This window comes from Magnolia sinica, chromosome 3 (assembly GCF_029962835.1).
Source record: "Magnolia sinica isolate HGM2019 chromosome 3, MsV1, whole genome shotgun sequence".
NCBI lineage: Eukaryota > Viridiplantae > Streptophyta > Magnoliopsida > Magnoliales > Magnoliaceae > Magnolia > Magnolia sinica.
The window spans coordinates 98,031,750-98,052,026 of NC_080575.1; the positions used below are offsets into that span (position 1 = coordinate 98,031,750).

At 39.0% G+C, this 20,277-nt stretch overlaps 1 long non-coding RNA gene across 1 annotated transcript; it reads right to left on the reverse strand.

The window, feature by feature from the left end:
- Positions 1-14,888: 14,888 nt before the first annotated feature.
- On the reverse strand, positions 14,889-15,513 carry LOC131238649 (uncharacterized). Its single transcript, XR_009168006.1, has 2 exons — positions 15,289-15,513; positions 14,889-15,148 (listed from the first exon to the last, which is right to left on the reverse strand). It is a non-coding gene; the product is annotated as an uncharacterized LOC131238649 (long non-coding RNA).
- Between the last annotated feature and the right edge of the window lie 4,764 nt (positions 15,514-20,277).

Sequence of the window (20,277 nt, forward strand, 5' to 3'; positions counted from 1 at the left end):
CTCCCCAAATTCCGACATATGAGCCGTCACATTCAACTTCAAACAGTTTGTCGAAGTTAGGAAGTACAAGAACCGGGGTCGTGGATAACATGCGCTTGATTTCGGCAAAGCTCTTCTCGGCTTCGTCAGTCCACTGAAACTGTCCTTTTTTCATGCAATCTGTGATTGGTGACACAATGGTACTAAAATTTTTCACGAACCGACGATAGAATGTCGTCAGTCCATGAAAACTTCGCACTTCGTGAATATTTGTGGGAACCGGCCATTCTTTGATTGCCTTTACCTTTTCCTCATCCACCTGAATACCCGTGGATGTTACGACAAAACTAAAAAATAATAGACTATCAGTCATGTAACTGCACTTTTTTAAATTGAGATACAGTTTATTTTTAGTGAGCACTTGAAGAACTTTCTTGAGGTGTTCCATATAGTAGTTTCATCTTGACTGTATATCAAAATATCATCAAAATAAACCACAACGAACCGCCCAATGAAAGGTTTCAGAACTTAGTTCATCAATCTCATAAATGTGCTAGGCGCATTCGAAAGACCGAAGGGCATGATCATCCATTCGTATAATCCTTCATTGGTCTTAAAGGCCGTTTTCCACTCACGGCCGTATTCGAATCTGATGGTACCCGCTCCTTAAGTCCAATTTAGATAATATTTTTGTATCCTCTAGCATGTCCAGCATATCGTCCAACCGTGGTATAGGAAACCTGTATTTTATGGTGATTTTGTTGATGGCTCAGCCGTTGACACACATGCGCCAACTTCCATCTTTCTTTGGATTTAATAGAGCTGGTACAGCACATGGACTCATACTTTCTCGAATAAGACCCTTACAGATCAACTCCCCTACTTGTCCCTGCAGAATCTCGCACTTATTCGAACTCATTCGATAATGGGGACGATTAGGTAAACTGGACCTAGGGACAAAGTCTATATGGTGTTGGATATTCCGCATGGGGGGTAATCCATTGGGAATGTCATCGCTTTCAATTCATGTAGCAGAGGCCTTAGTCTTTCAAGGATGTGGTAGGCTCGAGTTCTTCCCATTTTATAATTAATGCATAAGTCTGTCATGTTTCCTTGGATTCTTCCACGAAGTCCCGTATGGTTAAAAGAAAACGGCCCTCAACTTTAGAAGTTTCAGGTGGTCCCTCTGGATCCATAGGGGCCAATATGGTCTTACAGCCGTCCTTGACGAAGATATATATATTATCTCGCCCTTTATGAGTGGCGTCACGGTCAGATTGCCAGGGTCAACCGAGTAGTATGTGACATGCTTCCATGTCAACTACATCGCATACTATTTCATCCTTATAATGTTTGCCGATTGAAAAGGATATGGTGCACCATTTAGTTACATTTCTTTCGCTGACCTTCGTGATCTAACCGATTGTATATGGAGGGGGATGACGCTCCGTTTTCAATTGCAAATTTTCCACCATGACCTTGGAGACGGTGTTCTTGCTGCTCTCACTGTCAATGATCATGTCACAACCTTTTGATTCACCGTCCTTTCGATTCACCATACACCATGTGCGGAAGATGTTATGCCGCTGTGGATGCACTTCTTTTCTTGGTGCTTATAATAGTCGCCTCACGACGAGCGAATCGCCGTGATCTTGCTAAACCCAACCTGAATCATCTGCCTCGTCCTCGGTGGTATGCTCCTGTTCTTCAATATCTGGATCTTCATAAGCATTATCAGCACTACCATCATTGATGGTAAGGTTTGCCACTTTTCGTTGGGGACAAGTATTTGATAGGTGGCCCGGTTGGCCACAACGATAGCAGTTATCAGGCCTTGGCCGAGCATAGGGGTTCGGGATTCTACTTGGACCAGCAGCAGTCGATACGCCCTTTTGGGGTCTAGCTTGCCCGCTTTCCTGATCTCGGCTCTCAAACGTAAGAGGTTGAGTGCGTGCTCCTATGGGCTCCTTCTCCTTAGGCTATGCAGTTCCCTGGAGCAGACCTGCCACAGGGATCCTTACAGTAGGATAGGTCCGTGTGTTAGGATGTTCAAGTTGCGCTTCTGCCCGAGTAACCAACTTAATCGCATCATTCATCGTCTAGACGGACTGCATCTGGACCCGATCCTGGATAGCCATACGCAATCCACCGTTAAATCGGGCGACTTGCTGCGATTCAGTCTCGACCAAATCGTTACGCGCCGCCAGGCGGTAAAATTTTTCTGCATATTCTCTCATCGACCGACTACCCTGTCGACAATTTTAGTAATGTTGGAATAATACCTGATCGTAATCGCTAGGGAGGAATCGGTCACGTAGTAGCTGTTTCATCCGCTACCAGGTGCGGATTGGTGCTTTTGTCTGCCTGGTTCGCGCGAGTTGCAATTGTTCCCACCAAGCTGAAGCTCCTCCTTTCAACTTGTAGGCCACAAGCTTAACCTTCTTTGCTTCAGGGATGTCCATATAGTCGAAAAATCGCTCAACTTTAGAAAGTCAATCGAGGAAATCTTTAATGTGTAGTTAGTCATTGAAGCTAGGAATATCAACTCTCATCTCGAATTCTCGATCCGTTCGATCTACTCGATCGCCACCATGTCTAGGGTGTTGGAAGATTATATCGTCGATTTTGTAAGTGCTATAGTTTATATTCCTGTAAGTTGTCAAATTTGTGGTGACAAAATCTCTGTTATGTTATATATAACCTGCTTAAGTGAAGCTCTCTCAAGGATCAACATTCATGACTTCATGAACAAGCTAAGCTCACAACAAGCAAAGCTCTCAAGTACAAGACTCAAGATCTTGAATGAAAGAACTGATCACAAGCTCAAGATCTTGAATGAAAGAACTGCTCACAAGACTCAAGCTGAAAAGAAAAAGAAAGTACAAGGCAAGACTCAAGCTGAACTCAAGACTCAAGTTGAAAGTCAAGCTGAACTCAAGACTCAAGCTGAAACTCAAGCCACTTTCAAGATTGAGCTACTTCAAGGTTTAGTCTACATCAAGACTTCAAGGCTCATTCTTCATGGTCTCTTGTTTCAATGTCCATACTTCATGATTGAGGTTTGTTTGACCATAGGATGACCTTAGAAGTAGGTCATTTCGGATACATAAGCCGAATGTTATTTTACATGTGATTGGTCTGTTCTTCGACTAGTCCTAGGGCTTCTTCGACTAGTCCTAGACTTGCTTCGACCGATCTAAGAAATTCCTCGATCAATCGTGAGTTTGTTACAAATTACGGATAAAATCTGTTAGCCTTCGACTAGTCATGGAATCTGTTCGACCGATCGTAGGAACAGTGTCGACTGATCTTCGACCGGTCGTACAATCTACGACTCGAAGTCCGGCGAAGTTTTATAGGTTCTTCGACCGATCGAAGGAAACCTACGACGATTGTAGGTGACTACGACGATCGTAGAGCACGTCGAGAGCATATCGTAGGATTTTTCAAATATACATTCGCTTCGACTAGTCGAAGAGCACTCTGGACCAGTGAAGACCCGATCTTCTCACCTATAAATAGAGCACGAATCTCAGAAGAAATCATCGATTTAATAAAAGTATTCAAGCCAATCTTTGTCGAACTTCTGAGAGATAATTCTGTGCTCCATCTAAGCTAAGTGTGCTTATTTAATATTCTCTTTCCTTAGCTTTATTTTAATTGATTTTGTTTCTTATATTCCAATCTGATTTGATAAAGAGGAATTGTTATTCCCTTTCTTTGGAATCAAAATCAATTAAGGCAAACCCTATTTGGTTTAATTTAAAATCTATTAGAATTAGAACCATTGTAATCGAGTACTGGACATTGAACTTGGACATTCAATCATCTACTTTGATTTGGTTCTACTGTCGCTACAACGAAGGAGATTTTCAGGTATTTTACATATTGTAAATTCCTTTCTATTATTTTGGTTTCTTTCAAGATTTGCCAGAAAAATCTTGTTATTTTGGTTATCTGAGGAGAGCCAGGAAAACTCAGAAGTGGGGTTTTTTTTAATTGTGTAAGTCCACATACAAAGACACAATTGTAAGGGTTTTGGGTGAACCTGGGAAAACCTATTTTTAGTGAACGCTAATATCCCCTGTGTGAGGATATTAGGAGTGGAGTAGCTTTTTGTGTGGCTGTTGGATAACAGTTGGTGAACACACAGGCGAACCACTATAAACCCTTGTGTTGTGGTTGATTGTTTTACTCTTCTAATTTTTATTCTTTTTGTGGGATGTATGTATGGTGGTGAATGTTGTAATTATTTCAAGCTTTGTGAGAATGTTGTAATAGCTTAGAATTTACTTTCTGTTATTCCTTTTTAAGCTTGATTTTCAATTTCATTTGAAAGTTGTTCCAGCAAGGTTGCCCTGCCATTTTTATGGTGTATGGCTGTCCCTAGAACAATACATCTTTAATTACAAGTTATTTCATTTCAGTTTATATTTAATTCTGTATTCCTCTTCGATTTGAGACTTGATACAAAAACCTTTCTAGAAATAAGGTTGTCCTACCATAAACTCTGTTTTTGGTGTAAGGTTATCCTTAGAATAACGTTTGTATCAACCTCTCAAGATCTGAATTTTGAGGTTGTTTTTCTTTCCTGCATTGTTATTTAATTTGGCTATCATTTTCTTTATTATTCCGCTGTTATAAGTTTTTATTTGGCATTGTCCTATTCACCCCCTCTCTAGGACATATAGCTTGGCCTTTTCAAGTGGTATCGAGCCTAATAGCTCGTTTTTTGGATTTAATTCTGAGCTAACGATTTAAGCTATTTAAGATGTCAAATTTTGATAGCCTTTCGATCACTAGGCCTCCACCCTTTGATGGCTCCAACTATGCTTATTGGAAAGCCGAATGAGGATCTTCCTCAAATCAATGGATGAAAATGTGTGGCAAGCCACAGTGACTGAATGGAATCCTCATATCATGGAAGTTACTGGGGTTGATGGTTCAAAATCTATGAAAACCACACCATATTACCAATGGACCACCCTTCAGAAAAGTGAGAGTAGTGCAAATGCTAAAGCACTAAATGCAATTACTTGCGCACTATCACCGGATGAGTTCAAAAGAATCATTTCTTGTGATACTGCAAAGCAAGCTTGGGATGTATTAGAAATGACACACGAGGGTATTACAATTGTCAAAAAATCTAAAGTCCAACTCCTCATAACCAGATTTGAAGAAATTCATATGGAGGAAAATGAAATGTTTATAGACTTCTACACTAGATTGAATGACATTGTAAACTCAATGTGGGGTCTTGGCGATAAAATCCTAGAAAGTAAAGTATGTGCAAAAATACTACGCTCACTTCCTGAACGGTTCAATTCTAAAGTAACCGCAATCCAGGAACTTCGTGATACGGATAATATGAGGGTTGAAGAACTAGTTGGTTCTCTACAAACCTACGAGTTAAACTTTAAAGCTCCTAAAGGTAAATCTATCGCACTAAAATCTTCTAAATGTAATTCAGAAGAAAATTCTGATTCAGAAGATGATATGGCTCTTTTAGCTAAAAAATTTTACAAAATTTTCAAAAGCAAGAAAAGAGTTGATTTTCAAAAATCAAATGACAAAAAGAAGTTTAGACCCAAATCTAGAAAATCTTTGAAAGATAGTCAATGTTACAACTGTCAAGAATATGGGCACTTAGCAAATAGATGTCCTAAAAGGGACAAACCCAAGAAGAAGGGTATGTTGGCTACATGGGATGAATCATCTGATTCTGAAGGTTCTTCTGAATCAGAAGATTCTGAAACTGAGTCGGGCAATGAGATTAAAGCTCTTATGACTCTAGCCAAATTCACATTTTCAGATAATGACTCTACAAGTGAAGAAAATCTGAATAGTGAATGTGAAAATGAAGATGATCTTCAAGACGCTTACAATGCCCTATATAAGGAAAGTTGTAAAATTGTTGTCAAACTTAAACTTCAAAAAGAAAAGTTTTCTAAACTCAAAAATTGTTTTGATTCACTTGTTTTAGAAAAATCACAGATTTCAGATTGTTTTGAAAAATCGAAATGCGATTTGGAATTCAAAAACTCCCTAATTGTTGATTTAAAATCTGAAATTGAGAAACTTAAAACTGAAGTATCTTCTCTTCTGAGTTTAAAGGACACATGGAAATATGCCCAAGGTGATCCAAAATTAGAAAAACTTTTATCCGGATCAAGAAAATGTGGCGATCGATCCGAGTTGGGCTATGATAAAAATCTACCTCCCAAACAAAAGTATACTCCTCCTATGTTTGTTAAAGAAGAGTCCTCAAACTCAAAAAGGAAAAGTACTTATCAAGATTTTTCTAAAAATTCAAAAACTTTTCAAAAACCTAGAAATAGCCATGTCAACTTTAATCAGAATCGAAATCCACTAGCTGAAAAGTTAGTTGATTTACTCAAGGAGCTATTAAAATCTAACTCTATAGGTCATTCCTACAAGTATACACAAAAGAAGACTAACTATGTTCCTAAACCCAAAACAGTTATGAAATGGGTTCCTAAAGTCACCTGCTTGGTTGCTCACACTGCTTTCAAAGCAACAAGTCATTCAAAGTGGTACCTAGACAGTGGATGCTCCAGGCATATGACAGGTGACAAAGCCTTATTCACCGTTTAAAGATATGAGTGATGGTTCGATCACATTTGGTGATAGTAGCAACTGAAGATTATAGGCCAAGGTGCGGTTCAACTTTTTAATCTTAGGTGTTTAAAAATGTTTTATACGTTGAAGGCCTAAAGCACAACTTGCTTAGTATATCACAAATATGTGATAATAATCATAATGTTCGGTTTTCTAATCAAAGCTGTGAAATACTAAACAATAAGGGTTCTGTAATATTAACTGGACATAGAACGTCTGAAAATTGCTATATTATTAGTGAATCCAGCTCATCTAATCAAACATGTTACATGGTCCATACAGACGAGACCGACTTATGGCACAAACGTCTTGGACATGTACATTATCGAAATCTATATCGATTGAGCAAACGAGAACTTGTAAGAGGTTTACCCAAACTTCAGAAATTAGATAAAATATATGGTGAGTGCCAGATAGGCAAACAAACAAAGAACTCACACAAAAAGGTGAATTCAAATACCACATCAAGACCACTCGAACTTCTCCACATGGACCTGATAGGACCTACCAGAACGGAAAGTCGTGGTGGTAAAAAGTACATCTTGGTAATAGTAGATGACTTTACCAGATTCACTTGGGTAGTCTTCTTAAGGGATAAATCTGAAACCCTTGAAGAAGTAAGAAAAGTTCTCAAAAGGATTCAAACTGAAAAATCTTCTCAAATCAGTAAAATTCGTAGTGATCATGGATCTGAATTTGAGAATAGCAATTTTGAGAAGTTCTGTACCGACCAAGGAATATTACATGAATTCTCTGCTCCCAAAACTCCACAACAAAATGGAATTGTAGAAAGAAAGAATAGGGTGCTTCAAGAAATGGCTAACGTCATGTTGAATAGCATGAAGCTCTCTAAAAATCTTTGGGCTGAAGCAGTCAACACAGCTTGCTATATTATTAACCGAGTCTACACTAGAAAAGATAGTAATAAAACGGCTTACGAATTGTGGTTCAATAAAAAGCCTACTGTTAAATACTTTCGAGTTTTTGGCAGCAAGTGCTATATTTTACGTGATCGTGAAAATTTGGGAAAGTTCGATACGAAGAGTGATGAAGGTATTTTTCTAGGATACTCTTTAAACAGTCGAGCTTATAGAGTTCTGAACAAAAGGACTGGTGTGATTCAAGAATCCATTAATATTGTCATTGATGATCACTTAAACACACCAATCTCCAATTCAGATAATGATGAAGTACTAATCATTGATAAACCCGATACTTCATCGAATCAGACTGATTCTGAGTTAAGGACTGTTAAAGATCATCCAACCACACAAATTCTTGGAAACCCTCTCACCGGTGTTCGCACCCGTAGACAACTTGAGGATATATGTAATTATGTATGTTTTACATCCCAAATTGAACCATCTAACGTAAAAGAAGCTCTGGCTGATGAAAACTGGATTGTTGCAATGCAAGATAAACTCAACCAATTCATAAGAAATGATGTTTGGTATCTCGTACCAAGACCTAAAGATAAACACATCATTGGAACAAAATGGATTTTCAAAAATAAGTCTGACGAATGTGGAAATATAATTAGAAACAAGGCTAGACTGGTGGTACAAGGTTATACTCAAATTGAAGGGATTGATTTCAATGAAACCTTTGCACCAGTAGCACGTCTTGAATCTATCAGACTATTTATATCCATTGCATGTTTTAGAAAGATAAAGATCTATCAGATGGATGTGAAAAGTGGCGATTTACATGAAGAAGTCTATGTTGAACAGCCAATGGGATTTGAAGATTTCAAAAATATTGATCATGTATATCGACTTAAAAAGGCACTTTATGGATTAAAACAAGCACCTAGGGCATGGTATGAGAAACTAACAAAATTTCTTTTAAGTCATAATTTTCAAATGGGATCTGTTGATAAAACTCTGTTTGTTAAGAAACATAATGATCATATCTTAATGGTACAGATTTATGTTGATGATATCATTTATGGATCAACTTGTACTGACTTGACTACTGAGTTTGCAGATTTGATGAAATCACAGTTCGAAATGAGCATGGTTGGGGAATTGACTTATTTCCTTGGATTGCGAGTAAAGCAACAACCTGAAGGAATATTCATTTCTCAATCTAAGTATGCCTTGAATCTAATCAAGAGATTTGGATTTAAGAATGGCAAAAATTTTGATATTCCTATGAGTACTACCCTGAAACTATCAAAAGACTCTAATGGTAAAAATGTTGACTCAAAACTTTATCGGAGTATGATTGGTAGTTTGTTATATTTAACTGCTAGTAGACCTGATATTTCTCTAAGTGTTGGTATTTGCGCAAGATATCAATCGATCCAAAAGAATCTCACTTGATTCTTTGTAAGCGAATTATTAGATATATCGCAATCTGTAAATCTCGGTCTCTGGTATCCTATGAAACCAATGTCCAATTAGTTGGGTACTCGACTGGGTTGGCAATCTAGATGATAGAAAATCAACCGGTGGTGGTTGTTTTTTATTGGAAATTGTCTAGTTTCTGGTTTAGTAAGAAACAAAATTCTATATCACTTTCAATAGATGAATATCGCAGCTGGTAATGCGTGTACACAGCTTGTTTGGATGCAACGAATGCTAAGTGATTATGGAATTAAACAGGATTCTATGTTATTACATTGCGATAATTCCAGTGCGATAAATATTTCAAAAAATTCTATTCAGCATTCTCGCACTAAGCACATTGACATTAGATTTCATTATATAAAGGAATTAGTAGAAGAAAATGTTATATCTCTAGAATATATTCCTACTGAAGATCAACGTGCTGATATTTTCACAAAACCTCTTGATAAAAGCAGGTTCAAAAAGATGAAATTTGATCTTGGCATGTGCATTTTAAATTGATAATTTATGCCTTCTTGTATAATATTGTATATATTTGCTAAATTGTATTTCAATTTTTGTAAAATTTGCAAGTAAATTGAATTTTTGGGGATTATACGACCAGTCGTGAGTATGCACGACCAGTCGTATTACGACCGGTCGTAGATACCCACGACCAGTCGTGGAGCACGGGTTTCACTTCAAATGTTATCCATGCTATCTCAAATGGTACTCAGATTTGTTTGCCATCCTTAATCTGTCATTTCATTCTTCAGTTTCGACTCCATCCTGGTCATAGTGACATTCCTTTTGCTTACTTTATGACTGTATTGACTACTCATATGTTAGTCGATATGCCTGTTGATGAAGCACCTATCCATCATCTGATCTTCAACAATACAAATAGTAATAAGATGAAGTTGGATCTGCTTCCTGAACAAGGTGGTGGTGGTGGTGGTGGTCCTGAAGAAGCTGGTGTTGATATTAATATGGATGACATTTTTGAGAAACTGGATTCTGACTCAACTAATGATCCAGATTTTGTACCATCTGATGTTGATGCACGTCTGAGTGCATTAGAAGGTAGAGTTGAGGATATAAATGTTAAGTTGGAAAGCATGTCTGTTGCTCATGATTTGCAATTCAAGTATATGCGCAAATATCTAAGGCGCTTGAACAAAGGCATGCACCAACTTGATCCTTCTATTCCTGCTCCATCTTCAAGTTCTAATTCTGACTAGTTTTTATGAGACTTTTTGGTCTGTAATAACTTTATTACTTAGCACTTGTTTGCTTGGGTATGAGTTGGATTCTATTTATGTATTATGCTGAATATTTGTTCTTGATGTAATGCTGGATATATGTGATGCTTTCTTGAGTATCTCTATGTAGCTCTGAATATTTCTTTTGCTATACTCTCTTACTTCCTCATGTTTCCTCTCATGACTTCCTTTATTTAGTTCTCCTTTGTCATATTGTGACAAAAAGGGAGAGAATGGTTTGTTCTTAATGTGATTGTGAGGGGAATAGCAGTGGTATGTTACCCAGGGGGAGTTAAGGGGGAGTATATGTTTGATCTTGTTGAATGAAGCTGGTTGAATGTTGAAACTGGTTGAATGTTGAATATTGAATATTCATTTGCAGGTATTAACCAGTTCTTTGACTTTTGTTTATCTTGGTTATGTGTTTTGTCACTAATTTGACAAAGGGGGAGATTGTAAGTGCTATAGTTTATATCCCTGTAAGTTGTCAAATTTGTGGTGACAAAATCTCTATTATGTTATATATAACCTGCTTAAGTGAAGCTCTCTCAAGGATCAACATTCATGACTTCATGAACAAGCTAAGCTCACAACAAGCAAAGCTCTCAAGTACAAGACTCAAGATCTTGAATGAAAGAACTGATCACAAGCTCAAGATCTTGAATGAAAGAACTGCTCACAAGACTCAAGCTGAAAAGTAAAAGAAAGTACAAGGCAAGACTCAAGCTGAACTCAAGACTCAAGCTGAAACTCAAGCCACTTTCAAGATTGAGCTACTTCAAGGTTTAGTCTACATCAAGACTTCAAGGCTCATTCTTCATGGTCTCTTGTTTCAATGTCCATACTTCATGATTGAGGTTTGTTTGACCATAGGATGATCTTAGAAGTAGGTCATTTCGGATACATAAGCCGAATGTTATTTTACATGTGATTGGTCTGTTCTTCGACTAGTCCTAGGGCTTCTTCGACTAGTCCTAGACTTGCTTCGACCAGTCTAAGAAAATCCTCGACCAGTCGTGAGTTTGTTACAAATTAGGATAAAATCGTAGCCTTGACTAGTCACGGAATGCATTCGACCGTCGTAGAGCAGTGTCGGCGATCTTCGACCGGTCGTACAATCTACGACTCGAAGTCCGGCGAACCTTTGCGCAACTACGACCGGTCGTAGGTGACTACGACCGATCGTAAAGCGGTCGAGAGCATATCCGAGGATTTTTCAAATATACATTCTTGCTTGACTAGTCGAAGAGCACTCTAGACAGTCGAAGACACGATCTTCTCACTATAAATAGAGCACGAATCTCGGAAGAAATCATCGATTTAATAAAAGTATTCAAGTCAATCTTTGTCGAACTTCGAGAGATAATTCTGCTCCATCTAAGCAAGTGTGCTTATTTAATATTCTCTTTCCTTAGCTTTATTTTAATTGATTTTGTTTCTTATATTCCAATCTGATTTGATAAAGAGGAATTGTTATTCCCTTTCTTTGGAATCAAAATCAATTAAGTCAAGCCCTATTTGGTTTAATTTAAAATCTATTAGAATTAGAACCATTGTAATCGAGTACTGGACATTGAACTTGGACATTCAATCATCTACTTTGATTTGGTTCTACCAGGCTGCTACAACGAAGGAGATTTTCAGGTATTTTACATATTGTAAATTCCTTTCTATTATTTTGGTTTCTTTCAAGATTTGCCAGAAAAATCTTGTTGTATTGGTTATCTGAGGAGAGCTAGGAAAACTCAGAAGTGGGGTTTTTTTAATTGTGTAAGCCCACATACAAAGACACAATTGTAAGGGTTTTGGGTGAACCTGGGAAAACCTATTTTTAGTGAACGCTAATATCCCCTGTGTGAGGATATTAGGAGTGGAGTAGCTTTTTGTGTGGCTGTTGGATAACAGTTGGTGAACACACAGGCGAACCACTATAAACCCTTGTGTTGTGGTTGATTGTTTTACTCTTTTAATTTTTATTCTTTTTGTGGGATGTATGTATGGTGGTGAATGTTGTAATTATTTCAAGCTTTGTGAGAATGTTGTAATAGCTTAGAATTTACTTTCTGCTATTCCTTTTTAAGCTTGATTTTCAATTTCATTTAAAAGTTGTTCCAGCAAGGTTGCCCTGCCATTTTTATGGTATATGGCTGTCCCTAGAACAATACATCTTTAATTACAAGTTATTTCATTTCAGATTATATTTAATTCTGTATTCCTCTTCGATTTGAGACTTGATACAAAGACCTTTCTAGAAATAAGGTTGTCCTACCATAAACTCTGTTTTTGGTGTAAGGTTGTCCTTAGAATAACGTTTGTATCAACCTCTCAAGATCTGAATTTTGAGGTTGTTTTTCTTTCCTGCATTGTTATTTAATTTGGCTATCATTTTCTTTATTATTCCGCTGTTATAAGTTTTTATTTGGCATTGTCCTATTCACCCCCCCTCTAGGACATATAGCTTGGCCTTTTCAGATTTCCTCCTCACTGGAGCTCCCTTCCTCAGGAATGACTCTTGGATGCACTGCCGGTACTATCCTCCGATCAGAGCGATTATGAGTTTCAGCAATTGGCGGTGGAGGATTACCACCAAGAACATGGAGTTGCCTTATATTTTTCGCCAAGGGATCCGCTATGCGGTCGATGGAAGCCTGTAGCCCTTGCATAGCTTGCTGATTCTCTCGTTACGCTACTTCGAAAGCTGCCGCCATTAAAGGTAAATTCCCTAGAGCACCGCCCATGAGATTGTTGCCCGACCTGTCGTTAGAAGCCATCGATCCAAGGAGAAACCTCGCTTTGATACCAAACTGACGCAGGAGAGGACGTGAGGTCGAGCACCGTCTTCCTCAAGAGGATAACTATTCCGAATCCACGGAACTTCTCTGGACTCCTCACAGAGACTTATCGAATCCACGAGGAAAGAAAGCAGAAAATAGAAATAAATTCGAAATTGAATAATGAATGAATAAAAACGAGTTCACAACCCTTTAAACAGGGGTACCAACCAATGGGAAAGAAATCAGAATCAAACTACAACTAAAACTCTTAGAATTCGCGACTTAATATAAATAGTGAACTTACTATTTATAGACGGTCGTGATGTCTACTAGTGAGCAAGGTTTTCGGCCAAAAATAGTAAGTGTCCTATTTGGCTTCACCAAACTGTTCTCCTAATTATTCTATGCTCTTTTCACGTTGGGCGCAACTCCTAAAGCCCGGATGAAAAGTTATAATCAAACTAAAACTTACTATTTATAGTAAAAACGAAATTAAAACAGGGAAACAACCGTCAATCCAGGGGTTTTTCATAATTCCGGGCTGCGCAACCTGGTGTAGCAGGGTTGGTTGGCTAAAGTAGCTCGTTCTACCCCAAAATCATACATTTTACGTTAGGTAACTCATTCCAAATTGCGAGATACGCCCGATCTAAGGTCCGATGGTCCGGATCACTTCTGTCGTCGACCGGGCCTTTTCTGATCCATCTTGGCAATGAAACTGTTCGCGACCCGCTGTACATCAATAAGGCTACTTGTCCGACCTATGGGGCATAGAAAACAGACGGTTGTGACAAAATGATCGTCTTTGAAGGGTTAGTATCATCTAGTCCATCTATTTTTACACCCAGGCTTGCCCACATTGGCATGATTGAATGGCTTTGTCCAATACTCGTACAAGTTCACTTTCTTTAAATCAAAATGATTCATCCAGACGTTTGATTGTCCAAAATGCCCCTTGCAAATGTCTAGGAACATAAGAACAGTTGACGTATAGGAAAATGGCCCATCTGTTCACGGGCATAGAAAATGAATGGCCTTGATTATTCAAAGCACCCCCTTGAACAGTTTGAGGATTAAGCGTCCAATCTTTGTAAGAAGAATAAGAAGAATGCTAGCATGAAGCTTGTACACAAGAACCAACCAAAGCATGTCCATGTATGTCCTAGCACCTATAAGGCAATGATGGCCATTGATCAGATTATAAGAGCCATCCATCTGATCAGAGGGGTATGAAGTGTTCCTCGTGTTGGGGCCAATCTATTGAACGGGTTGGATGTCCCATGCACTTAGTAACAAGTTATCCGGTGGGTGGACCTTAACCTGTGGTCCAACCGGTTGGACTTGAGAAAAGGTTCATGAGGTGAAGAAGATATGTAGGTCCCACTGTAATGTGTGTCGGATATCCTTATCATCAACCAGATAGACCCTTCCATGGTGGGACGTAGGCCTAAAAATCAGGCCAATCCATGAATTAGGTGGGCCACACCATAGATAACAGTCGAGAGATAACATTAGGATGCCTACTCTTTGAAACTTTCCTGCCTTTTTATAGGCCCACTGAAATGTAGTTCAGACATCTAACCCATGCATTGTGTGTGTGTGTGTCTCACTTGGATGTGGAGTTAACACCAAATTTCAGGTCATTCCAAGACTTATGTGGTCCCAATGCAGTGCTTTTTTAGACGTTTTAGGCACCATTTTGCATGGTTTCAAGTAGTGTTGCCCGCAGGATTTTCGGATACGCCTACGCCTGGTTTTTGGGACATCCCATAATATAGAGGGGACCCACCAAATGCACGGTGTGGATGTTCAACGCATATCACGGTGGGGCTCACAGAGCTCGACCTGATAATAACATCCATCTCAACCAATTGTAATAAACATGAAAAATAAAAAATAAAAAAGAAAGAAAGGGAATTTACTTGTCTTTGTTTCAGAGTCCAGGAATACAAATGACACACCACTGATCGCTTTCCGATTTGTTAGGGAATCATAGAAGTAATAAATTAAAAAAGAAAAAAATAATAATAATCACCCAACCAATCTAATCCGACCCAGGAATGAGGGAAGAAAGAACTACTTTGGAGAAGGCGGTCCCGGCTCAAACAGTGGCGGAGGCGGGCAGCAGCCATTAAACAAACCACAGCAACAGAGAAACCACAAACTGCAAAGCCAAAAAAGAAAAGAAAAAGAAAGAGAGAGAGATACTAAGCAATGAGAAAAAGAGAAACCAGCTGACATCAGACTCCAGCATTGTCTTTCTACAGATTCAAATAAACATAAATAAGAAGAAGAGATGTTGACCATGATGCAAAGAAATCAGCTACTCCTCCATTCGCTGGTACATTCGTTAGGAGCGGCGCATCCGACGGTGGATCCATCAAACGCAGCGAAAATGGTAAAGGTCACTAGTGTTTGTTTTATGTTCTTAAGAAATTCAAGGTTTTTGGTTTTTTGCACCTACCATTCCTTATTTCATATGCCTAACCTTCTCAAACTCAAAAACTCCCATCCACCATTCAATGCTGCAACGGTTGGGACTAAGCTCTCTCTACTTTAGATAGAGGAGAGATTGATACTCTGCCTGCATGTTGCCGGTAATATGCATGCAGCGAGGTAGACAGAGACGCGTGCAATAGGTTGGGCCGAACCCACATAGAACTGGGTCAGGTTCTTTGCCATCGAATTACAACTTAGTGGCAACCTGGCCCATTGAGCCCGTTTGGGCGTGGACCTACTTAGCTTGGGCATGCATGCATGGCCTGATCCAGTTTTGAGCTGAGCCTGGGTTCAAGGCATTTAGCCCACCTTGACCCGTCCTATCCTACTAATGTGGCATTAGGCATTCCCATCCAAAATTAGCTTAACACCTTACATTTTCAATTTAGACCGTTGGTTTTATTCCTCTAAAAATGTCAGTTGTTCAACGGTAGATTAGGATCATTCGACTTGGAAATAGGGATTTTGGGCCAGGCTTTGGTTGCGTGCTAGACCGGGTCTGGATGGGCCTGGTCCTAGTCTGTCCGACCGGACCCATTGCGAGCCCTCCTAGTACTCACAGGAGTATCAATTTGTATGGTTTTATCTTCCAACACGTGGCAGTCTGTTATGAATATGTGAGATCCTGACTGTTCATTAGGTTATTCCACTTGCTAAGATGTGGACGAAAAATGAGAATGATTTGGTAATATCCACTGGGAAACGTCTTTCAATGTGGACTACATATCAACTTCCAACCGTTCACCTTTTTTTCTCTTTTTCTTCATACACTTGCAGCACACCAGATGGACAGTCCTGCCTTATTTTTGGGCCACACCCACACGCGTACCCCGTACCCTTGGGGGGTCCAGTGAATTAAATAATAATAATAATAATCTCGCTGATGCTTGTTGTCACGTGTGGGGAGAGTAGGATACTAGGATTTGGACGGTTGCCCTGAAAACAGGCCTTCTCATTTATCATCAACGGGCTATGCGTTGTATAGGTCCTAAGCTATGCGTTGTCTAATTAAATTAAGACAACTAACTATATTCAAATAACATCTAATATGCCATGAAAAAAACGGATGGACATAGTGGATTTCTCACAAACATCATAGTGGGCCCCACCATGAGCCTGATAGGACCATGAGGCAGATTCAAATCTCATGTGGACCACACCACAGGAAACGGTGATCCTTGAACGGTCACCATTAAAAACTTCTCAAGGCCGCACTTGATTATGTCCCACCATGATGTATGGATTGTATCCATAACATCCATCCATTTTAAGAGATCATTTTAGAGCATGAGCCAGAGAACGATGTGTGTGGAACCTTGATTGTAGCCCACCCATTATGTATGTGTTGTATCCACACCGTCCATCCATTTGGAGAGACCATTTTAGGGCTTGAGCCAAAGAATGAGGCTGATCCGTATGAGATGAAAGTCTCACGTACTGTTCTGGAACGGAGATTCTTTGAATAGAATGAACGACGGTAACGGATGTCGGCTCAATCCGAAGGAAATTATGCGGAAGCTTTACAAAAGTATTATGAAGCCATGTGACCAGAAATTGATACCTATGATCGAAGTAATATACTCTATAACATAGGCCTTATCCACACAAGTAAATGAGAACATACAAAGGCCAATACTCAAGTGGACCCTACCACATAAAACAATAGGGACAATGACACCCACCTCGAAACTTTAAATCACTTATGTGGGGCTCACCATGATGTTTATTTGAGATCCAACCTGTTCATAAGTTCATGTAGATATGAGCGAAGGGACCACACAAATATCAACTTGATCGAAAACTTCCATGGCCTTCACAAAGTTTTTAATGGTAGGCGTTTAATTCCCATTGTTTTGTGTGGTGGGGTCCACTTGAGCTTTGAATTTGACACATTATTTGTCTCATGATGTAAAATAATCTCTCCCAATGAATGGACGGAATAGATAGACAATACATACATAAATGCGAGCCCCACTGTAAGGGTTACACCCTCTTGAGTGCAGAATCCAAACTCCTTACAAGTGCAGATTAGGTCCTACTGTAGGACCCACCATGATGATATATTGTATATCCACTCTGTCCATTCAATTTTTCAACTCATTTTTGGATGTTGTGCCAAACATTAAGTACATCCAAATTTTACGTGGACTACAACACATGAAACAATGATGATTAAATGTTCACCATTAAAAACATATGAAGGCCCACTTTAAGTAGATCTGTCATGTTTATTTGTCATCCAACCCATTGATCAACCAGAAGTGACTGAAGGGAATATACAAAAATGAGCTTAACCCAAAACTTTCGTGGCCTATAAAATGCTTTTAATGATTCTTCACCACTTTTTATGTTGTGGTTCACCTGAGATTGGGATCGGCTGAAGTTTTGGCCTAACGTCATTAAATGATATGAAAAATTGGATGGATGGCATAGATAAAACATACACATCAAGGTGGACCCCACAACCCGTTTGTAAAGTAAGCAAAATAGTTGTACCGCACATCAGTGGCCTCGCTGGTGTATGTGTATGTACGTATTAACTATGGAAAGAGGATTAAAGCTCAGTGGGGCCATGTGTTTATTATATCTATACTACCCATCCATTTGACGAGATCATTTTAAGACATGTAACAAAAAAAAAAAAAGAGTCATATCCAATGGTCAAGTGGACCACATCATAAATAGCAACAGGACAATGATTCCCACCGTTAAAACATTTGTAGGGCCCACAGTAATGTTTCTTCTCCATCCAATCTATTCATAAGACCACACAAACATGGATGCAGAGAAAAAACAAATACCAGATTGAATGAAAACTTTTGCGACCCCAAGAAGGTTTCAATGGTAGACATTTAATCTCCCACTACTTTCTGCGGCATGGTCCACTTGATCTTTGGATCTATCTTATTTTTTGTCTACTTGGAACGATCTCGTGAAATGGACGAACTATTTGAATATAACATTTACTTCATGGTAGGGCCCACAGAACTCGTCAACTCACTAGCTAGGCCGCTGATGTGCGGTACACCACCCGATCCGCTTCCATAAATCGCATTGGAAACCAATTTCACGGTAAGAAAAAAGGTTCCCGTCCTTCCGAGACCTTAAATCTCAAATCCCAAATTGCTACGAATTTGGCAGACTCTTGGCTGAAATCTCCATTTCGCATAAAATCTCTCCCCTATTCGACCAAAAAATAGGAAAATCGGGGTTTTTTTTCGCACTTGCACCACTCCCTCTCAATCGAGTGCCCCACCGGATTCCGCTTTCATTAACGCTCACATCTTCTACGAAACCGAAATCCCCTCTCTTACATGGATTTCACTCTTTTTTTGTTTGGATTTTTTTTTTTTTTCATTTTTTTGAGAATATTGCAAACCCAACATTCCTGGCCTTTTATAGTCAGAATTCTCTCATCAAATGATTGTTGGCTTTGTAATGTGCAATAGTATCACTAATATTGGGGATTTAACAAAAAATTGTAATGTGCAATAGTATCACCAATATTAAGGATTTCACAAAAAATTGTGCGATATATTGCACAATACCAAAATATTTATTTATTATTTATTTTTTATTTTAATTTTTGGGACTTTTAATGAGTTTCGTCCAGCCGGATAGTGATAACGGTGCTATATCAGCCAATATTATTGATATTGTGAATACTGGGTGTGACTCTTGTGGGGCCCACCTTGATGTATATGACTACATCCACGCCGCCCATAGGTATTGAAATCCCATTTTAGGGCATGATATAAAAATGAAGCAGATCCAAATTTCAGATGGACCATAGTACAAGAAACAGTAGTAATTGGCCAGTAAAAACTTCTTTGTTGGCCACAAGAGCTTTGGATTAAGCTGATATTTGTGTGGTTTCTTCATTTACGTCTTTCTGACCTTATCAACAGCTTAGATGGCAAATAAACATATTCCGATGGACACTACGAAATTTTTAATGGTGGGTATGCACTCACGAGTGTTGCCTGTGGTGCGGTCCACCTAAGATTTGGACATGCTTCATTTTTGGGATCATGAGCTTTCAAAATGGTTATACAGTGATTTTACGGCACATGCGTCATTGTGAGCCCCACAGTCAGGGGTCCCACCCCACCTGGGTGGATCCGCGGATCCACCGTAGTGGGCCCCCCTAATAACAACTCTAATAGGCAGGGCCCACTTTACCTTGATCTAAACCATTCATCTGGTATCCACATGATAGATTGGCAATCAGCAAAATTCTCATCCTAAAAATTTCCTAGAAAGATAGCTCACAGCATGATATTTCCCAAATCTACTTTATAGATTCCACGAATCCGAAAAAGATAATCCCCAATCTTAGAGTCCCTACTTCATTAAAGGTTATAGATGGTTGAAAAGAACCAGATCCAACAGCTACGGCCCGACCTAATCTACAATAGGTCTGCGATGTGTCTGGAATTGATACATGGTTATCTCTCCCCTGCCTTTATGCAATAAATTTCAAGCGATATTTCCACGCATCCCTTCAATGCTGCTATTCAAACTATGTGAATATTTAAATCTGGACCATTAATCATCCAATGTGTACTGGCGTGGTTCTATTAATTAGGTGAATATCAGTGGAGCCCATCTAATTCAAGGCTAATGTGCAACTCATCAGAGAAACGGATATGACACTTTTCAGGAATTAAGATGAAGATCCAGACCAAACCTTCGCCCCCCCAAACTTCCTTGAAAAGAATGAAGAGCAAATATTTATATGAATGCACCCCCAAGTATCCCCACAATTACAAGCTTATACCCCCATCTCTCTCT